Source organism: Symphalangus syndactylus, chromosome 14 (genome assembly GCF_028878055.3).
Source record: "Symphalangus syndactylus isolate Jambi chromosome 14, NHGRI_mSymSyn1-v2.1_pri, whole genome shotgun sequence".
NCBI lineage: Eukaryota > Metazoa > Chordata > Mammalia > Primates > Hylobatidae > Symphalangus > Symphalangus syndactylus.
Window position 1 is genome coordinate 53,283,190 of NC_072436.2, and position 16,525 is coordinate 53,299,714.

The 16,525-nt window shown below is 42.0% G+C and overlaps 1 protein-coding gene across 8 annotated transcripts in view; it reads left to right on the top strand.

Annotated features, from left to right (window-relative positions):
• CRACDL (CRACD like) overlaps positions 1–16,525 on the top strand; it is a 158,371-nt gene that overhangs the window by 62,951 nt on the left and 78,895 nt on the right. Inside the window, exon 1 of one of the 8 annotated variants that reach the window (XM_063616802.1) lies at positions 3,233–3,253. The exons of 6 other annotated variants lie outside the window; for them this stretch is intronic. The gene's annotated coding sequence lies outside the window, so the exon portion shown is untranslated. Of the gene's footprint in view, positions 1–3,232; positions 3,254–5,737; positions 7,565–16,525 lie in introns of those variants that run through there. One more of the 8 variants, XM_055241201.2, reaches the window with a different exon arrangement.

Genomic DNA, 16,525 nt, shown 5'->3' on the forward strand with positions numbered 1-16,525 from the left:
GTGAAAAAGCATGAGACAGTTTAAAATGAACATCATTCCATGACCCACAGATAACGTCAGTTCGCATCATTTTGTGATCCTTCCTTTATTTATTCTGTGCACTAAGAGCTTTACAAAGATAAAAACGGGTTCTTACTGCATACATCATTTTGTACATGTGATACTTATCAAAGGAAGGGCCACAGGCAGCATCGTCGGCAGCATCACCCCCAGGTGATGCTTGTTAGAAATGCAGGCATCTCGGGCTACAGCCCAGGCTTACTGAAGCAAAATCATGCTGAGCAAGCTCTTCAACTGATGGGGATACATCCTCACTTTTATTTTATTTATTTTTAATGTTTTTACTCCAGGGGTACAAGTGCAGGTTTTTTGCATGGATATATTTTATAAAATAATGGCGAGGTTTGGGCTTCTAGTGTTCCCATCACCCAAATAGTCCACATCGTACCCAATAAATAATTTTCCACCCTCCCCCTTTTGGAGTCCCCATTGTCTATTGTTTCCATCTTTATGTCCATGTGTACTCCTTGTTTAGCTCCCACTTATAAGGGAAAACGTGGTCTTTTTTCTTTTGAGACAGAGTCTCACTCTGTCACCCAGACTGGAGTGCAGTGGTGCGATCTCAGCTCACTGCAACCTCCTCCTCCAGGGTTCAAGCAATTCTCTTGCCTCAGTCTCCCTAGTAGCTGGGATTACAGGCGTGTGCCACCATGCCCGGCTAATTTTTGTATTTTTAGTAGAGATGGTGTTGGCCAGGCTGGTCTTGAACTCCTGATCTCAAGTAATCCACCCACCTCGGCCTCCCAAGGTGCTGGGATTACAGGCATGAGCCACCACATCCAGCCTGGTATTGGATTTTCTGATTCTGAGTTGTTTCACTTAGGATAATGCCCCCAGCTCCATCTGTGCTGCTGGAAAGGACGTGATTTCATTCTTTTTTTATGGCTGTGTAATACTCCATGGTGTACATGCACCACATTTTCTTTATCCAGTCATTTGCTGATGGACACTCAGGTTGATTCCCTGACTTTGCTATTGCATACTCTCAGCAGTCTGTCGTAGCTGATTTTCCCCTCATTGCAATGTATGGTGGGTATTGTCCCACGTCACTGAATATTTTCCTGTATCATGATTTCTAGTGACTGGATAACATCCCTCATATGACTGTGTCCTGCTGCTGTGTCTGGTCTCCTGCCTGTGTCTCCTCCTGGTGAGCCTTCAGGATGTTTCCAGGACACTGTTATAAGAATGCTGGATTATCTCCTTAGGACAGATTCCCCAGAAGCGAAATTACTAGAGCAGCAGGTTTTGATACACGCTGCCAGATTCCAGCCCAGAAAGGATGTAGCTTGCTTGGTCACTTGGACCCTTGGCCAGGGTTTCTTGGGAGGCAGCTGCCATCATGGGGAAGAGCTCACACTTGCAGGGGCACAGGCCTTGATTTCAGGGTCGGATATTCCACTGACTGCCTCAGTCATCTTGGACTGGTTGCTTAGCTGCTCAGACCCTCTATTTCCTCACCTGCAAAAAAAGCAATGGGCCATTTAACTCATAGCCGGTTGTGAGCCTTAAATGAGACTTGAGATATGCTTAATAAATGTTCATTACGTTTCCTCTGAATGAAAATGAGCCCAGGGCCTAAGGAGGTCCTATCACAAAGTCCTTAGATGTCCTTGCATAAGGCATTTTCTGTTGCGGTTTATAAATTCTATTTTAATAGATACACATGGGTGTCACTGACCTTTTCATTTGGTTCTCTGATGTCTCAGGGAACGTATGGCTTGGGCACAGCAAAGAAGGGCAAAGAAAGAAAACTGAAATTTTCTGCTCCTGAAATTTGAGCAGAGAGGTAACATGTGTGCACCGTACTGTGGAGAGCACACTGGGAGGCAGTGGAGGGGCAGTGAGAGGTGTCAAGGCCTGCAGGTGTCTTGCTACCCCTGCTCTTCAGCGAATCTCTCGGTCCCTGGGCATTCACATGATGTGACAGCGCCTCCCTTTGGGGACTTTGTCTCAGTGTGGAGTGGTGTCTTGTTGGGGCATTGGGCCACTCTGTGCTGGGCATGACCTGTATGCTGGGCTTCCATGGGGACAGTGCTGAAGAGGCTCCTGAGGGGGCCCTGCTGCTGACAGAGGGCAGGTCACATGCCCAGAGCAGGCGAAAGCAAGCAGCAGAGGCAAGCTGCATGCTCAATCCGGCCCACTGAGCGGGGTGGAATTGCCACTGTGGGCCTTGTGGGGTTTGGCCAGCTCGTGTTGCTGGGCAGAGTGCTGCTGGCTGGGACAGTCCTTAGAGACCTCAGCCCTGGGGCCCAGTCCCTGTCCCTTCAATAATCCACTCTGCTGCAGGGGCCCCTGCACCACCTCCCAGGATACAGGGGACTCTCCACCAGCTAATTGACCCTCTCCCTGGGAGAAGGCCAAGTTGTTGGCAGGAGCACAGTGGGCTGCAGACTCTAATTGCATAAAGGGCAAATGTATATAAACTACCTTCAGCGCACTGCGTGATTATCATCTGAGCTGTCCTCTGAACTCACTGCTTTCTTCTGTCATCATCAAATGTATTTGTTGTGCTTTAAAATTAAATTGTAGGCCATTTAAGTAGAATTCTATATACAGTTGCCATTTGGAAAACAGAAAAGCAAACTAGGACTTTTTCAGAACCATCTTCAGAAGTTGCCCTTGCTGCTGCCTGTTCCTGAGTTTTAGTAACATAGAATCACACCTGCCACCCAGAGCCCTCTGTCAACACTCCAGATATTGCCTGGAAACTGCTGACTGTATCGGTTGCAGTTGGCAGCCATCAGACTTGGGAGGAACTTGAGTCAGGTGGCATTGTGATGCCGGTGGCAGGAGTCTATTATTTTGAAGTGGCAGCTGCAGGTAATCAGAGAGGAGCCACCAGGGCAAGTGGCTGTGTCACGTGGGGTGGCTGGGGAGCCAGCTGGGCAGGCTCAGTGGGTGATTTCTTTTGGGAGGGTGTGGCCCCTGCACCTGTCAGGCGTGGGCTCCAGGGGGAGGGCTGGAAATCCCATCAGTGCGACAATGAGTGGGGCAAGCAGGTCCCTGGTAAAGGAGCACTGGGAAGGCCCCAGGAAAGCAGTTAACAAAGCATATCAAGGACCTGAGGTAACACGATGGGCCTTTAAGGAAAAGTAAAAAGAAAACTGAAACTGGGGAGCAAGTGTGCAGGGCAGAGACGAACGTGCCTCCCACAGGGTCCCTCTCACTGAGATAGCAAGTGGACATCAAGGTGAGGCAGGAGGGGCTGGGTGGTTTTGGTGCTGGAATGAGAGAGGAGAGCCCTGGGCCTGGGTGTGTCTGGCTCAGAAGCTGTTTCCGATTTTCTCAGCATTCTTCTTTCTTCTTGGGCCCTGCCCTTCCTCAGATGGGGAATGCAGCCTCACCTGCCATTGCCCTTTGCCTGCTTCCATGGTGAGCACAATCAACAAAGCCCAAGCAACTCAGTGGGGATGCAATCACAGGGAGGCGAGTCCAACTCCCTACAGAGCCAGGCCACCCCCATCCCGGCCTTCAGGGCTTGGAGTGGAAGGCGGAAGTGCGTTGCGTTTCTTAGATGGCCTTTTCTGCTGTGTGCCTGTGCACCCGCCCAAGGAGCTCACGGGGCACAGGAGGGCTGGGCTTGGCAGAAGCCCCACTTCCTCCTGGCCCGCAGGTGCTTCTGTGAGAGATGGGGACAAGGGCTCTTGATCAGCAACCAGTGGTGACCCGTGGGCCCTAGGCCACTCAGAGGAGAAGAGGGAGGCCCACTCTTCTCCCTGCTGCTAGCTTCCAGGAGGATGAGAGAGCTGGAGGCCCACAGCACACTCAGGAGGATGGCTGCCTTTTCCCAGTGCATCAGGCCTGACCCCAGGTGGGCCCTCTGAGAGCAAAGAGGTAGTGGGGGAGAGACACAAGGGCGGGGAGGCCAGGCCGTGACTCCCAGGGCATGGGTGGCCACCATCCCCTGAGGCCTGTGGATAAATCTGCAGCGTCTGTTACCTTATGTTCTAGAATGTTTATGACCTCCTTACTTACAGACTTTTTATCTCCTTGAGTTGTGTAAATTCTGGAGCAAAATAAGGATTTTCTTTGTTTCCTTTATGACACACACACATATTCATAAAGAGAAAGGGAGAGGGAAAGGGGAGGAGGGCTGGGTGAGCAGAGTGTGCTATTCTTACCATACTGTGTTGACACTTGGGATCTCCATGGCATAGTTGATATGCTTTGAGGGAAGGGAAGGCAGCAGAGGTCAAAGTTTAAGGATGTTGTAATTATGCCACTACCTAAAGCTCAGCACCAAAGGACTTGTGCTCAACTGATAGCCACAGCCTTGGGAGACACTGCCTGAGCTCCTGCACAGAGACATCTTGTCCTGCTGTAGGTGACCTTATCCCTGGAAGGTGTTTGGCTCTCAGTGCATTTTGACTCTGTGCACAGTGGTGCAGAGGGAAATAGAGCTATGGCTTGATTAAAATTTATTTGCTTAGCATAAATAAACAGATTTGTGTTTCTCATACCCCACATGGAGAATTCCCAGTAGGGCAGTCTCTGTCAGTACAGGTGATGGTTACATCCGCACATCACTTGAGGTGGGCAAACGGTCTTGGGAAATTGTTGTTGCTTCTTTGGGAAGACCCACCCACTGCCTGGCAGCAGGGCTTGGAGGGTGCTCGGGGAGTTGGGGCAGACAGTCCATCCTCAAAGCCTCACTTTCATTTGTTACAAAGGAGTAGTAACCCAACAACTCAAGGATTCCTTGTGAAGACAGGGCCTTGGACTGGGTAAAGCCCTATGCATATAAGTCATCATCGTTACTGTTTCATAAAACTCTTTTTACTAAGAATGAAACCTCAGTGCCTGATTCCGCCCATTTTGTATGGGCCAGGATAGAGTGGTGATGTTATGTCCGGTAATAGGCTTTGGAGCATTATTTCCTACTGAAAAAAACAAAAACAAATTCAGCTCCACATCTGCTGTGCTGCAGAAATGTCAATCATAAATGTAGGGTTCTAGATAAATTAAGCATTATTTTGGGGATATATGCATAGAAAAATGGAGTATATTACCTCAATAAACTCATGAAGTTAAAAATAAGCCAGCCCTTGCAAAACTGTGCCCAGGGCTTCAGTGTCCTGTTCGTCACATATATGTGCAGCAGTCAGCACGAGTTACAGCTCTCACTCAGAGACTGAATGTTGCCAAGTTAGATGGCCTCTTTGCAAGACACTCCCCAGCGTTAGAGTGAATTTATATTGTATCTTCCCAAGAATTATGCAAATAGAATTTCTAAAATAAGGTTATGAAGTCTGAGGCTTAGCTATTGTTGAAATAATGGTTTTGTAAAAGTCTCTGATAGTTTTTTTTTACTCTGATGACCTGAAAATGTCTAAACTAATGTTTTTCAAATCTCATATGAAAACATTCACTTCTGAATGAATGTGAAAACAGGTTGCTCTTATGAAAGCTGTCATGCATTGCAGTCTAAGACATGAATTGTATTCAGGGGTGTTCGTGCAGGCTTAGGTGGCCCATGTGAACATAGGCTCACGTGTGCGTATATAGGAGTATACACTGTGTTGGATAGCTGTATGCATGCCTAGCTAAGTTACTTAATTTGTCCATTTATAGGGACTCTGAATACCACTAAATCAACTGTTATGTAGGTAGTTTCTAAAAAATAGTGTAGTTTATATAAGATACTATTTATATGCTTATAAACTATGCTGTTTATCTCATGGCTGACTGAGTGTTGGAATGAAGCTATGTTATTTTCTTACAAAGAAGCAGCCCAGCAAGTTGTGGCCTGCCATTCTCTCTAGATGCCCTCACTGTCCCTGCCCTGCCCACGGCTGAGGGGAAGCCTGGGGAAGTAAACCAGGCCTCTAAGCAGGGGCCTCCTCTGCTTCTGTATTCCTTTACTCCCAAACCAAGGGGTCTGCAAAGCCCAGCAGACTTCAGCTCTGTGTGGCTATAGGGTAGATGATGTTTATAGGAAGACACTAGGCAAGAAGAACTCAGGCTAAAGAAATGTGACATTGTCTAGCTGAGTCATAGATTTAGAAGGAAGTCTGTCCTTGAGGCATTAATGTGCTGGGTGATCATTAAGAAGTGATTCTTTCTGCTGGGCATGGTGGCTCACACCTGTAATCTCAGCACTTTGGGAGGCTGAGGCGGGGCATCACCTGAGGTCAGGAGTTCGAGACCAGCCTGGCCAACATGGTTAAACACCATCTCTAATAAAAAAAAAAAATACAAAAAATAAGCCCTCGTGGTGGTGTGTGCCTGTAATCCCAGCTACTCAGGAGGCTGAGGCAGGAGAATTGCTTGAACCCAGGAGGAGGAGGTTGCAGTGAGCCAAGATCATCAAGATCATGCCATTGTACTCCAGCCTGGGCAACGAGAGTGAAAGTCTGTCTCAAAAAAAAAAAAAAAAAAAAAAAAAAAAAAGAAGAGGAAGAAGAAGAAGAAGTGATTGTTTCATCTAGCAGGTGTTATTGCTAAGTGCCTCTGGATCGTTTGCTCATTTGTTCATTCATTTAACAATATTTATTGAGCACTACCATGCAGCTGTTCTATGCTGGTGACATGTTATCTCTCCTCATGGAGCTAGTCTTCCAGTTTTACCTACTTAGCAAGAAAGGGACTTTCTCTAGGCCAAGCCTTACTTTAGTTTTTAAACATCGGACAAACATTAACTACAGGGCAATAAGATACTTCAAATCTGACCAGCCAAGTTCCTTTACTCACCCTTCTTGCTTTACCTAGAGCTCTGTCATTTAGCATCTGAATATTCTCTGGTTTCAGCCCTTTGATTATGAGATTTCTTTGCTTGCTTTTGTCTTATATGTCAGAGCAGATCTGTCTCTCTGTCCTCGCTATCCTTTCTGACAAGTGGACAGAGAAGGTTTTGCACACAAGTGGATGGCAGTTTCAAAGAGCAGGAGGTGGGAGGCAGAGGTGAGTGGATCACCTGAGGTCGGTGGTGGGCACCTGTAATCCCAGCTGCCCAGGAGGCTGAGGCAGGAGAATCACTTGAACCCAGGGGACAGAGGTTGTAGCGAGCTGAGATGGCGCCATTGCACTCTAGCCTGGGCAACAAGAGCGAAATTCCGTCTCAAAAAAAAAAAAACAAAAAAACAAAAAACAGAAAAACAGAAAGTCCTCTGACACCTTCAGGGAGAAAGGGTTGGCTGCAGTGAGGTCCGGTCTTGACGCCTCTTTGGTGTGGGTACAGCTGTCAAGTCCCTCTGCTTTTGAGGATAATAATACCATTAAGCAGCAAGCTGGCACAACTTTTGAACAGAGATTTCTCACAGGAACTTTGCAAGCATTTCACATTCCATTTGCTTCAGTAATGTGAAACTTATTTTTCTAAAAAAAGGTACAGGCAGATCTTGGCGTGACTCACTAGAGAACAATAGTTAAGTCATAATTTATTTTCATCTTTTCCCCAGGAAAGGGAAAAATTGATTAAATGTATGGGGAATGTAACAAGGCGTGAATCTGTAGAGGGGAAATGAATCAAAGAATCACACAAACATGTATACGTGTAAAACGGGTAAGTTTTGTGAACAAAAAGGCCCAGGGTCTCCCACAGTGTGTCTCGGGAGGTCTTGACACATCCTGAAGGGACAGATTGGTCTTCCTGCGGAAGTGGAATGAAAGCTGAAATCTGAAGGATGAGTAGGAGTAAGACCAAAGTGGAATGTGAAGGCAGGGAACATCAAGTTCAAGCAGAGGGAACAACATCTGCAAAGGCCCCGAGCTGGAAGGAAAGGGAGTGCTATTGGTGGAGGGAGAGCAGGGCTGAGGCACGCATTCTGCCAGTGTGCACAGGGCTTGGGTTGGAGTCCAGCCCACCTCCTCCTCTTGTTGACGTTTGTAGCTATCCACGTTTGTGTTTTCCCCATTCCTGCCTGCATCTCCAGTCTGCTCCACGAGATTGCATGCCTCTTCCTGTAACAGTCGTTTCAGTGTGAGTTTGCTGGAAACAAATTGTATCAACTTTTCTTTTCTGAAAATGTCTTTATTTCATCCTTTTTCCGCAGCTTTGATGACATATCATTTACATATCATAAAGTTTACCTGTTTAAAATGTATAATCAGGCCAGGCGCAGTGGTTCATGCCTGTAATCCCAGCACTTTGGGAGGCTGAGGCAGGTGGATCACCTGAGGTCAGGAATTCAAACCCAGCTTGGCCAGCATGGCGAAACCCCGTCTCTACTAAAAATGCAAAAATTAGCCAGGCATGGTGGTGGCTGCCTGTAGTCCCAGCTACTCCGGAGGCTAGGGCAGGAGAATTGCTTGAACCTAGGAGGCGGAGGTTGCAGTGAGCCGAGATCGTGCCACTGCACTCCAACCTGGGTGATGGAGCGAGACTCTGTCTCAAAAAAAAAAGTGTACAATCAATGGGTTTTTGTTAAAGAGTTGTGCACCAAGGAACACAATCTAATTTTAGAACATTTCCATCTCCCCAGAAAGAAACCCTGTGCCCATTAGCAGTCACTCCCATTCTACCTGCGTTTCCCCAGCATCCCTCTCCTCACCTCTTTGCAACCACTAATCTACTCTGTGTCTCTGTGGGTTTGCCTAGTCTGGACATTTCGTGTAAGTGAAATCATGCAGTATGTGGCCTTTTGCAGCTGCCTTCTTTCACTTAGGTTAATGTGTTCAAGATTCATCCAGATTGTAGCATATATCATTACTTTATTCCTTTTTCTTGATGGATAATATTTCATTACATATATGTAACATGTTTTTTATTCTATCTATCCAGAGATGGATATTTGGGTTATTTCTACTTTTTGATTATTATATAAATAATGCTGCTATGAACATTGGTGTACAGGTTTTTTTGTGCATGTTTTTTCATTTTTTAGTTGTGGTAAAATACACATAACATAAAATTTACCATCTTAATCATTTTAAGTGGTATTAAGTGCATGCAGATTGTTGTGCAGTCATCATCACTGTCCACCCCCAGAACTCTTTTTGGGGTCTTGCAAAATGGAAACACTATACGCATTAAAAAGTAACTTCCTAATCCCTTCTACCTCAGCCCCTGGCAGCCACCATTTTACTTTCTGATGCTATGGTTTTGACTACTCTGAGTACCTCATATAGGTGGAATCTAGTTTTGAGACTAATAATTCCAGATGCTTCTTGACTTACGATGGGGTTATGTCCTGATATACCCATCATAAGTTGAAAATGTCGTTAAGTTGAAAATGTACAGCTGACTGGAGACTTGGTGCCATTGCCCAGCATTGCATGAGATGGATGGTTTCTATTGACTGGGTATTACTTTTGCACCATTGTAAAGTCAAAAATCATAAGTTGAACCATCATAAGTTGGTTTTAAAAGCCTGTAACTCTTTTTTTAAAAAAGTGCTAGTCTCTTAAATCACGTAAAATACAAAACAATGGAGTTACAAACCATTTTTACAATAATAGTAGCTTTTATAATTCCCATGTCTTTACTTTTATTGAGATCTTTATTTCTTTATATGCCTTCAAGTTAATATCTAGTGTCCTTTCATTTCAACCTGCAGGACTCTCTTTAGCATTTCTTGCAGGACAGCTCTAGTAGTAACAGACTCCCTCAGCTTTTATTTATTTGGGGATGTCTTAATTTCTCCCTCACTTTTCAAGGATACTTTTGCCAGATATAGGACTCATGCTTGACATTCTTTTCTTTTCACACTTTGAACGTAGCAGCCTACTACCTTCTGGCTTCCAAAGTTTCTGATGAAAAATCTACTGATAATCTTATTGCAGATCTGTTGTATGTCACAAGTCACATCTCTCTTGCTGCTTTCAAGATTTTCTGTCTTTGGCTTTCAACAGTTTGATTATAATGTGTCTTGGTGTGGGCTTAAGTTCATCCTACTTGGATTTCATTGAGCTAAATGGATGTTTTATACATACACACACATAAACGTGTGTGTATGTATAAACACATAAATGAATAAATGTATAAATGTAAAATGTATATATAGATATGTGCATGTATAACCATTAAAAAAAGTATAAATATATAATGTATATTTCATCAAATTTGGAAAGTTTACAGCCATTATTTTCTCAGATATTTTTCATTCCTATTTCTCTCTCTCTTCTCTTTCTGGAACTCTTACAATGTGTATGTTGGTCCACTTCATGGTGTCTCGCAGATCCCTTATTTTCTGTTCACTTTTCTTCAAATCTTTTTTTCTGTTCCTTAGACTTGATAATTTCCATTTTTATATCTCCAAGTTTGCAGATTCTTCTTCTGCCTGCTCAAATCTGTCTTTGAATTTCTCTAGTGAATTTTTCATTTCAGTTATTGTTCTTTTCACCTCCCAGATTTCTTTCTGGTTTCAAGATTTTAAAATCACTTTAGTGATATTTCAATTTTGTTCAGACATCATTTTCTTGATTTTCTCCACATCTTCCTTTAGTTTGGTGAACATCTTTAAGATAGTTGTTTTAAAGTCTTTGTCTAGTAGATCCATCGTCAGGTGTCTTTTGGAGATCATTTCTGTTGGTTTTTTTCCTTTGATGGTGCATACTTTCCTGTTCCTTTGTATGCGTTGTGATTTTTTGTTGTGGAAAACTGGATGTTTGAGTCTAATAGTGTGGTAACTCTGGAAATTAGCTTCTCTCCTTTGCCCAGGGTTTGCTGGTTTGGATTATTGGGTTTTGTTTGTTTGTTTTAATTGTTGCAGGCAGTCTTAGTGCTGATGATCAGCCTGAAGTGTAAACTTAAGGCCTTCCCAGATCTTTCCTGAGACTGAGCCTTTCTGCAGGCATGCATGGTGACTTTCTAATTTCCCCTCATATGTAATTGGTTTTGAGTGGCCTAGTCTTTGATATCTGGCTCCCAGAATGAGAAGGAAGAAAAAGGGTACCAGCCCATTAAATCTGCAGGGAGTCACCTGGGGCTGGAGGGAGTCTTGCAACAATGGGGAGAGGTGCAACAACAATGGCTGCCACCTCTTTGTCTGCACCTCTGTTATCAGAAGCAACAACCAGAGGACAGATCCCCAGTGTTTGGAGGACAAGGTCCTTTTTGCTCACTCTGGCTTCTGCAAGCTGTGTACAAGCTGCTTCTGGAACACATGTGTGGAGAAGTGGGGGGATGGGTGGATGCTACTGTGCTAAGAGCAGAAATGGACAGAAATTAACCACAATGTACCCTCCAATCCTTCCCTTGGAAGTTGCAAGCCTTCAGTTGACTCCAGAGTTTCAAAATAGTTACATCAGACAGATTCTGCTAGTGCAATTGCACTAGCAGAAACAGTGGGGAAACAGATTCCTGGTGCTTTCTACACTAACGTTTTCTCAGAATCTTCCATGGACATATGTTTTTATTTCCCTGAGGTAGATATCTAGGAATGTAATTGCTGGGCTGAATGGTAATTTTATGTTTCACATTTTGAGGAACTGCCAAGCTTTTCCACCATTTTACATTTTACATTTCCACCAGCAATGAATGAAGGTTCCAATTTCCTCACATCCTTGCAACACTTGTTATTATCTATCTCTTTTATTATAGTCATTCTAGTGAGTATGAAGTAGTAACTCACTGTGGTTTTTGTTGTTGTTGTTGTTGTTTTTGAGAGAGTCCTGCTCTGTCACCCAGGCTGGAGTGCAGTGGCATGATCTCAGCTCACTGCAACCTCCGCCTCCCAGGTTCAAGCGATTCTCCTTCCTAAGCCTCCCAAGTAGCTGGGATTACAAGTATGCACCACCACGCCCAGCTAATTTTTGTATTTTTAGTAGAGATGGGGTTTCACCATGTTGGCCAGCCTGGTCTCCTACTCCTGACCTCAAGTGATCCACCTGCCTTGGCCTCCCAAAGTGCTGGGATTACAGGCATGAGACATCACTGTGGTTTTGATTTACAGTTTTCTAGTGACTAAGAGTGTTGAGCATCTTTTCATGCACTTATTAGCCATTCATTTGCCTTCTTTATGCCTTCTTTGTGTAAGTTTGCCTTCTTTGTGCAAGTTATGTTCAAATCCTTTGTCTGTTTTTAAATGGGGTTTCTTTTTTTTTTTTTTTTTTTGAGACGGAGTCTCGCTCTGTCGCCCAGGCTGGAGTGCAGTGGCGCAATCTCGGCTCACTGCAAGCTCCGCCTCCCGGGTTCACGCCATTCTCCTGCCTCAGCCTCTCCGAGTAGCTGGGACTACAGGCGCCTGCCACCACGCCCGGCTAATTTTTTGTATTTTTAGTAGAGACGGGGTTTCACCGTGGTCTCGATCTCCTGACCTCGTGATCCGCCCGCCTCGGCCTCCCAAAGTGCTGGGATTACAAGCGTGAGCCACGGCGCCCGGCCGGGGTTTCTTTTTATTATTGAGTTATAAGAATTCTTTTTATGTTCTGCATACCATTCCTTTATCAGATAGATGATATACAAATATTTTCCCTAGTCTGTTGTCTTTACAGTTTCTTGAGAGTCCTTTGAATTAAAATCTTTCAATGTTGAAGTCAAACTTATCTATCTTCTCTTTTGATGCATTTGATGTCACATCTGAGTAATTATTGCCTAACCTAAAATGACAGGCTTACTCTCATTTTCCTCTAAGAGCTTTATAGTTTTAGCACTTAACGTTTAGATCTATGAGCCATTTTGGGGTAATTTTTATGTATAGTGTGAGGTAAGAGTACACATTATTTCTTGCATGTCGATGTCTACTTGTTCCAGCCCAGTTTGTTGAAAAGATGATATCCCTCCATTGAATTGTCTTGACACCCTCATTGAAAATCAATTGGCAATAAGAATATGCATTTCTGTTGAACTATATGTCTACCAATATGCCAGGACGATGCAGTCCTGATTACTGTAGCTTTGTAGTAAATTTTGAAAATGGAAAGTGTGAATGCTCTTTGTTATTTTTCAAGATTATTTTGACTTTTCAAGGTCCCTTGCATTTCCACATAAATTTTCAGATCAGCTTGTTACTTTCTGCCCAAAATCCAGCTGAGATTTTGATAAAGGTTGCGTTGATTCTGTAAATCAGTTTGGGGAATACTGCCATTTAATAATATTGTGTTCTGATTTATGAACACAGGATATCTTTCCATGTATTTATGTCTTCTTTAATTGTTTTCAACATTGTTGTTATTTTCAGTGTGCAAGTGTTCTTCCTCCTTGGTTAAACTTACTCCTTTTTAATTCTTTTGGATAGCATTTTAAATGCAATTGTTTGTTTTCTTAATTTTATCTGTGGATTGTTCATTGCTAGTATGTAGAAATACAATTGGTTTTATTTTTGTATTGGTCTTAAATCCTGAAACCTTGCAAACTTTAGTTATAATAGTGTTTTAATGGATCCCTCAACGTTATCTATGTACATGATCATGTCATCTACAAATATAAATAGTTTAATTTCTTCCCTTCCAATCTCAATGCTTTTTATTCTTTCTCTTAACTGCTTGCCCTGTCAAGAATCTCCAGTAGAAAGTTGATTATCAGTTTGACAGTAGATGTCCTTGTCTTTTTTCTTATCTCCAGGGAAAAGCATCCCGTCTTTCTCAGCTGAGTATGATGTAAGCTGTAGGTTTTTTATAGATGCCCTTTGTCATGCTGAGGAAGCTTTTGTCAATTCCTAGTTTGTTTAAGTGTTTGTATCATGAAGAGATGTTGGATTTTGTCAAGTGCTTTTTCTGTATCTACTGAGATAATAATGTAATAGTTGTCAGTTTTCTGTTAATATGGTTTATTGCATTGATTTTTCATATGTATGTTGAACCAACCTTGCATTCTTCAATAAATCCTACTTGGTCATGCTGTATAATCTCTTTAATATGTTGCTGGGTTGTTTTTGCCGGTATTCTGTTGAGGAGTTTTGCATCTTTATTTTTTGTACCTCCATTAAAGTGGTCATGTGATTTTTGTCCTTTATTTTATTAATATGGCTTTTGCATTAATTTGTTTTCATATGTTAAACCAACCTGTATTCATGAGATAAAACTCATGTTTATATCTTACTGGATTTAGCTTGCTAGTATTGTGTTGAGAATTTTTGTGTTTATATGCGTAAGAGACATTGGTCTATAATTTTCTTTTATTGTGATGTCTTTGGGTTTGGTATTAGGGTAATACTGGCTTCACAATGAGCTGGAAAGTGTCACCTGTTCTTATATTTTTGAGAGGCGTTTGTGAAGGGAAAGGTTTCTGTTAATTCTTTAAGTGTTTGATAGAATTTACCAGTGAAGACGTTTGGAGCTGGATTCTTCTTTGTGGAAAGTTTTACAATTACTAATCTCTTTTCTTATTATAAGTCTATTAAAACTTTCTTTTTATTATTGACTTAGATTCAGTAGTTTGTGTCTTTCTAGGAATTTGTCTATTTCATCTAGGTTGTCTAATTTTTTGGCATACAGTAATACATAATATTCCCTTAAAATACATCCTTTTTATTTCTGTAAGGTTGGTAGTGATGCTTTCTTATTATTGGTTTTAGCAATTTGAATCTTCTCTCTTTTACTCTCGGTCAGTAGAGCGATAGGTCTGTTCATTTTATTGATTTTCTCAAATAACCAACTTTTTGTTACATTGATTATTTAAAATGTTTTTCTATTTTCTATTTCATTACTTTTTGCTCAATATTTATTTTGTCCTTTCTTCTGCTTGTTTTCAGTTTAGATTGCCCTTCTTTTTCTAGTTTTATATAGTGGAAAGTTATGATAGCGTTTTGAGATTTTTCTTCTTCTTCTTCTTCCTTTTTTTTTTTTTTGAGACAGAGTCTCACTCTGTCACCCAGGCTGGAGTGCAATGGTGCAGTCTGGGCTCACTGCAACTTCCACCTCCCAGGTTCAAGAGATTATCATGCCTCAGCTTTCCAAGTGGCTGGGATTACAGGAATGGGCCACCACACCCAGCTAATTTTTGTATTTTTGGTGGAGATGTTTTACCACGTTGGCCAGACTGGTCTCGAATTCCTGACCTCATGTGATTCGCCAGCCTCAGCAGTGTTGGGATTACAGGCAGGAGCCACTGCACCCGGCCTTTTCTTCTTTTTTATATAGGTGTTTATAAGCACAACTTTTCTCCAAGCAGTGTTTTATCTGTATCACATATGTTTTGGTATGTTGTGGTTTTGTTTTTATTCATCTCAAAGGACCTTATAATTTTTCATGTAATTTATTCTTTGACTCATTTATTATTTAGGAGTTCATTGCATAATTTCCACTCATTTATGAACTTCCCAAAATTCTTTCTGTTTTTGATTTCTAATTTAGTTCTGTTGTGGTTGGAGAATATATTTTATATGAACTAAATTCTTTTAAATATACTTTGTCTTGTTTTATGGCTGAGCATATGGTATCATTGTTAATGTTCCATAGGTAGATAAGATAGATAGATATGCATATATATACACACATATACATACATACATACATACACACATCTTTGGTCTAGTTATTCTATAGGGCTGTTCAAGTCTCTTATATCACTGTTGATACTCTGCTTCTTTGTTCTATGTGGTATTGACTGTTTAAACCATTTGCATTTAATGTCATTGGTATGGTTAAATGTACAAATTCCATTTTGCTTTTTGTTTTCTATTTATATCAGAGTACTTTGTTCTTCTCTGACTTCTTTACTACTTCCCTTTAAGTTTATATTGTCAGTCATACATTTTAATTTCTTATTGATTTTTAGTTCTATTTTCTTCTGTTATTTTTTAGTAGCTGATCTAGGCCTTATAATATACATCTTAATATATCAGAATCAATTTAAGAGTTATACTAATTTTGTTCCAGTAAGATATAGAAACATTACTCCTTAGTAGTTTTAGTCCCTGCTCTATTCGTTGTACTATTATTGTTGTACATATTACATCTATGTTTGTCATAGACCCAATAATTACATTTTTATATCATTTTCTGTATTTTAAAGAAACTAATAGAAGAGAGAACAAAAATATATTCATAGAGTCTGTACAAAATATATTGACCCTTTACCATTTTTGTTTTTCTTTTTTCCTGTGGATCATGTTACCATCTGATGTCATTTTCTTACTCCAATGTAGTTGTGTTATAAACGGGGTAATAAGTTCCCCTTTTAGGGCGTTTAAGGATGATTCCAACATGACTCTGGAAATTGCACCTGGAGAGACAGATGCCATTAAAGGATTTATTATACTTGCAGGTCCTAGAGAAGGAGTCATGGCATGCCACACCATGCATGGGATCATACTGGAGGAGCTTCTAGGGAGCAGGTGGGGAGATAAGTAACAGTGTGGATCCCTGGGCAAATGCTTTTATTAGGGGTCAGGGTATCATGACCCCTAATAAAAGAATCATGAGAAGATCTTACTGGTTCAGTTGCATGTTGAATGTCACTAGGTCATAGTCAGGGGACAAGAAGGGGAACTTGTTGCAGGGACTAGCCTTCTCACACTGGTACACCTGGTTGCCTGGGCATGATGCTCACAACCTGTTTGTGAGGATGTTGAGGCATCAGGAGAATGTGAAGTTTTAAAAATTTACAAAAATTTCATTTCTACCCTCCTCCTTTTTGTTGTTA